A 6,333-nucleotide genomic window follows, 5' to 3' on the forward strand; every position below is an offset into this window, starting at 1 on the left:
AAGTGGTTGTCAAGGCTATGACATCAGATCATGGTTCCGAAGCAAGAAAAGTGCAGTCACATGGAAAATCGGCTAATTTGCGAAAAATGCTTCAAAAATTAATAACTCAAAAATCGTGCACCGGAATAGGGGTAGATAAAAAGGAAAAATGGTCAGTTCACAGGGAGGAACAGGGTATAAGATTGGATTTGGACTTTAGTGAATGTAGGGTGCATTCACATGACAGGACCTCAAAAGCAGAGAATGAAGGAAAACTACAAGGGAACAGCCCCAAGGGTGGGTGAAAAATGAACGATCGGATGGGAAGGGACCCCATTAGGGTAACAGCAAGGCATGGCATAGAGGCATTAGCAGGTTGAGGTATATGCAGAGGGGTATGCAATGTAGATGCGCAGGGACGCGTCCCCACACTTAAGACCTTAACGGACAAGGTTAATCGAGCAACAGGGACTTAGGACCACGCCACAGACCATCCACTAACGTCCCCACATTTAAAACATGAACGTCATGGAGAAACAAAAGTTGTAGGGTTAGAAAAACTTGGCCCATTTTGTTGAGGATCACGGTTGATTGTTAATGGCACGTCCTGTGTTGTTGTCAGCTCTGCTGGAGGGACCAAGGCATCTTCTCGGCACACGTCCATCATGGAAGGGACCACGCGGTAGCACCCAGGGAGGTGGCTGATGGAAGGAATCATATGAAATTTATCGATGATGAGGGATATTGCACTCAACTCACAGTCACTCATATGGAATGAAAGAACAGCCACTCACTCCATGACTAATATCACTCGAGGAAATCAAGATGAAAACCCATAGCTCACACCTGGTTTAGGAATCAACAGGGGAATGGTGCAGAAGGAGTATGCCAAGGTGCACAGTTGATGGTGCATTAGTGCGTCCAACCCGTTTGGCATAAGTGCAAGGAGGAAGGCAAGGGAGCCTTACAGTGCAGTGTACAGAACAGGGTGACGTGTCCTGTGTTGACGGTAGAGACCCATCCCATGGGTGCATAGGAAAACGAAAACATACCTGACTCCAAGTGTCGTAACGTCCCTCAATCTCACCTCTCGGTAATTGATTGAAGAAACTCCAGTCACACTTAGCCCACCCTCTGTCTCACGCTCTGTTGATAGATACAGGAGGGCAACCATGTCCTGAAACCCATTGATGTAATCCTCACGGTCACTTGTGCAAAGGTTGTATGCCTTGTGTGCATTTGATGGTGCAACTGTGCATCCCGCCCTGTGCCGGCATACGGTGCGAGAAGGAAGGCCAGGGAGCCTTATAGTGCAGTGCACAGAAACAAATTGTGCTTTGTGCATTGAGAGGCCCATCCCTGTGTGCAACACTTCATTCACACTTCTCACCTCTCATTTGATTTGAAAGGAAAAGACTGGTCACTCACCCCACCCTCTATCTCACACTCTGTGGATAATTACAGAGGGCAACCCATACTCACATCCCCATCCAGTTAGGATGAAAGCTCACGTCACTCGATTGTTTGTCGATGAAGATCGCGTCGTCAGTTGTTGAAGAGGTGTACCCAGGGAGGTAGCCATCAAATCGAATGTTGTGTTGGATAGGACATGTCGTCTGCTAGAGGATAGGTAGGCACTCTGCAGAGAGATCCAGGACACAGCGTACCAAGGGAGGCAGCTTCGGAATTGGATCCTGGAAATTTCAAGTAATGAATCCACTTTCTGGACTGCTGGGTGTTGCCATCTTTTCCACAGCCAGCTTCTCGCCCAAGGGTGTGTATCACCTTTTCTTGGAACGAGGCCTGCTATGACAGGGAATTTCTTCCTTTTCTCTCATAACAGATTTGTTTTTCTTATTATTTTTTTCTGTTGTTTTTTTCTTCTTCTTTTTATTTTTTGTTTGTTTTCCCCTATTCCCGAGGGTATTTCCACCTTTTCTCGAAGAATAGGTCGGCATGACAGGGACCTAAGTCCTTTTCTCCCATGACTGATATGTATTTTCGCCTCTTTTTTTTTTTTTCTTCTCTTCGAATTAAACAAGGGAATGGTTGAAAGACCATGTATCAAAACCAACCTTGCCACTGTCGTTGGTGGAAAATAGAGGATAAGAGATCAAGGCTAGAAGGGGGGTTTGAGGGGACAGAGGGTTGCGTCCACTTCATGAGTGGCTGAAGAACGGCTATCAGAAGTAGCATCATAAGAAGTACAGTGCCGCGCCAACGAGGGAAAGGATCAGATGACCATGATTGTCAAGATCCCCAAGGAGGGAAGTACTTCTTAAGGCGATATCCATTGATCAGGAAGGGATCATCAGAGGCATCAATGGTCTGCACTTGGACAGAGCCATTAGGGTTGACAGCAAGTACCTTATATGGACCCATCCACCTCTGTTGGAGCTTGCCAGTAAACTTGCCAAATCGTGAATCATAGGCTAGGACCAAATCACCTTCATTGAACTCCTTGTGCTTGATGAAGCCGTCATGGTAAGCCTTGCGTCGAACTTGCGTGGCTTCCATGCACTGTAGAGCCATCCTACGAGTTTCGTCCAAACATTCCAGGTGCAGGAGACGGCGTTGCAGTGAATCATCATTCCCCAAATGCTCTTTGATAGCCACTCTCAAAGAGGGTAATTCCAGTTCAACAGGGAAAACAACTTCTGTACCATACACCAGCTGGAAGGGTGTCTGTCATGTTGCTGCCTTATGGGAGGTTCTATACGCCCAGAGGGCCTCTGTAAGTCGATCATCCCAATCACAACGATGTGCGGCAATTGTTCTTGTCAGAATCGAACAGAGGATGCGATTCGTGACTTCGACTTGGCCGTTGGCTCTGGGGTAATAAGGAGTGGACTTGCGATGGCGGATCTTATACAACTCTGTCAACTCTTCCATGACTTTATTAATGAAATGAGTGCCTCTGTCACTTGCCAGCTCTAAGGGACTGCCAAAACGGGTGATGATATTCTCGTACATGAACAGGGCCATGCTGTTACCATCGTCCCACTTTAGGGCTTTAGCTTCACACCACTTTGTGACATAATCCATACATACGAGGATGTATCGGTTCTGTTTCCTTCTAGTGGGAGGATTGATTGGACCTACGAAGTCGATGCCCCACTTCTCAAATGGCTTTAAGGGAAGGATAGGTTGCAGTGGCATGGCACTTGTCTTTGTCCGTTTCCCCATTCTCTGACAAGCATCACATCTTTTACAGTAATCATAGGCATCCTTATGAATGGTAGGCCACCAGTAACCTGCTAGCAAAGCCTTCCTGGCTGTAGCTTCTCCTGCAAAGTGACCTCCACATGGCTCGTCATGGCAAGCCTTCAGAACAATCCCAATCTCTTCTCCTGCAACACATCTTCTGAGCACTTCATCTTTGCCTTTCTTATACAGTGCACCACCTAGCAGGGTGTAGAGGGCTGATTCTAACATAAGCTTCTTCCTTTCCCGACTAGAAATGCCAGGAGGATACTGTTGGGTTGCCAGCAGATTGGCAATGTCTGCATACCAGGGAGTTACAGTTTCTACCAGGAATAAGGAAGCATCAGGAAGGTCTGGATCATACTACTCCTCGTCTGCAGTTTGTGGGATATGCGACAGATGATCAGCCAGAACATGGGAACGACCAGGCTTAGTAATCACCTCAAAGTCGAACTCCTGAAATAGAAGGAGCCATCTCATCATTCGTCCTTTCACGTCTGCTTTGTTCATCAGGAAGGACAGGGCCTCATGATCCACATAAAATTTAAAGTGGGTGGATAGGAGGTAGTGGCGAAACTTTTCTAGGGCAAACACCATTGCCAAGCACTCCAGCTCTGTCACTATATAGTTCCGTTCCCTATCAGTGAATTTTCGGCTTGCGTAATAGATCGGTTGATCCAGCTTCGAGGAGCCCTTCTGGCAAAGGACAACACCTAAGCCTTCAATGGATGCATCAGTGTGTACATGGAACTCTTTCGTCCAATCAAGAGGTTGAAGAATGGGTGCCTCAATCAGACACTGCTTCAGAGTGTGGAAGGCTTTGTCACATTCTTCCGTCCAAGTAAACTCTGCATCTTTCCTCAAAAGCTTGTGCAAGGAGGTTGCCTTTGTTGCAAAATGGGCTATGAACCTTCTGTAGTAGTAACCCACATGGCCTAGGAATCCCCTCAACTGTTTGAGGTTGGTGGGTGCTGTCAGAGCTGCGATCTTTTCGATCTTTGCAGGGTCTGTTGAGATCCCTTGTGCAGAGACAATGTGGCCCAACAGAACTCCAGAAGAGACCCCAAAAATGCATTTGTCGGGGTTGAGGGAAATCCCATACTCCCGGCATCGGTCAAAGCATTGTTCCAAGTGTCCCCAGTGTTCACGGATCAAACTATAGACATAGAAGTCATCCAAATATACCTCAATAAAGTTGTGCAAATGATTTTGGAATGCGGCCATCATGACTCGCTGGAAAGTAGCAGGGGCATTGCAGAGTCCAAATGGCATCACTCGGTAAGCATAGGTCCCCCATTCTGTGGTGAAGGTTGTTTTGGATTGGTCCTCTTCTGCTATCTGCACTTGGTTGTATCCACTGAATCCATCCAGAAGGGAATAAAGCTCATGTCCTGCCTGTGTCCAATAGTTGGTCTGTGAAAGGGATAGGAAAGTGATCCTTCTTCGTCTTGGAATTGAGCTTGCGGAAATCCACACATATTCGCAATTTGCCATTCTTCTTGGGTACAACCACGATGGGTGAAACCCATTCACTATTTGCCACTGGATAGATGAACTCGGCTTCTAGAAGCTTCAGCAGCTCTGCTTTTACCAATGTGGAGTAATTCGGGTTCATTTGCCTTTGTCGTTGCCGTACTGGCTTGGCATCAGGCTCCAAGTCAATATGATGTTGACATATTGTGGGATCAATCCCCTTTAGGTCTCTGTAGGACCATGCAAACACGTCCAAATTCTCTTTCAACAAGTTATACAAAGTTGACAACTCCTCTTTTGGGAGGCTGCTACCCACCTTCAAGTGGCGTTCAGTGCCATCGGCATCCACAAAAGTTAACTGCCTTTCACCTTCTACTTCATGGATGAAGGTCTCGCGGACTGCTTCTGGATATAGATCCGACTCCTTCAAGGGAGTGATATCCTCTTCGGATGTCCCACTAGACCCAAGTTCTTCTTTTAGTGGAGACTTAGGTTGCTCCTTGAGATGTTGAAATGGAATTAGAGCTATTTCGGGTTTGGTTTCAAAATTAATTACCTCTTGGCTTGAAGACTCATCTTCTGATGACACATCTAAGAATGCCACATAACAGGGACCCTCTGATTTCTGTTGGGTTTGTGGGACTGGTGCTTATTGACATGGTGCATCATCATCATCTTTTCTCGGCAAAGATGGGTTAGGACGGCATGAGCCACTACTGAAAGATGGCTTGTTCTTCTTAACCCATTTCTTATAAAGATTTTTCATATAAGAAGATCCATTTACCAGACCAAATGGTACCATCGCCATTCTGTCCCATAGCATGAGCTCGTCTGCTTCCGATGCTTCTGGAACTTCTTCTTTTAATGTATCCTCTGCAGGTGGGATAGATTCTTCTGGCTCACTTTCATAACCTTCTTCGTCCATATCATATTCATCCTCTTCTGTCTCTGTCTCTATCTCTGCTTCTGCTTCTGTCTCTGTCTCTGCTTCTATCTCTGTCTCTGCTTCTGCTTCTGCTTCTGTCTCTGTAGGAGCTCTGTAAGAGAAGAACAGGTTCTCTATTTCATCTTCTGCCTCTGTCTCTGGCTCTGCTATGGCCATGTAACAGGGAGAGCAGTACATCCATGCTTCTATCTCACTGTCAAAAGTGATTTCGAAAATCGTTCCTGGTTCAGGCAGGAAGTATTCACCCATTGATAATGGCTTTGCATCTTTTGGGAGTTGGCTTACAGTATCCACTGTTAAGGAACGTGCCACTGTTTTCTTGGGAAGGATCTGTTTGACAGCATCTTCGTCTGCGGATGTTCCATCGGTAGCCTCATTAGGCGAGTCAGAAGATAATTCCAAGGAGGTGGATCCATGTCCTTTTTGAGAACCATATAGCTTCAGCACCACTTTGTTGGGTCCTCGTCCCAAGGTCAAGGTTCCTTTGAACCAATCCGTCCTTGCTCTGGCTTCAAAAAGCCATGGTCTGCCCAGTCAGAGGATAGGATGTACCATAAGAGTTTGGCTTCACCACCAGATAGGTTAGCCAATAATCTTTTCCAACCACTGTAGTCTTCACATATGGGAGAATGCCCAAAGGCTTGATTCTGCTCTGATTCGCCAGTCTGATGAGCCATTGGGTTGGTTGCACACCTTGTAGGCCTAGATCCTTCATTGTCACATCTGTCATA

This window comes from Lygodium microphyllum, chromosome 21 (assembly GCF_053477565.2).
Source record: "Lygodium microphyllum isolate KBCC chromosome 21, Lygodium_microphyllum_v1.1.10, whole genome shotgun sequence".
Taxonomy (NCBI): domain Eukaryota; kingdom Viridiplantae; phylum Streptophyta; class Polypodiopsida; order Schizaeales; family Lygodiaceae; genus Lygodium; species Lygodium microphyllum.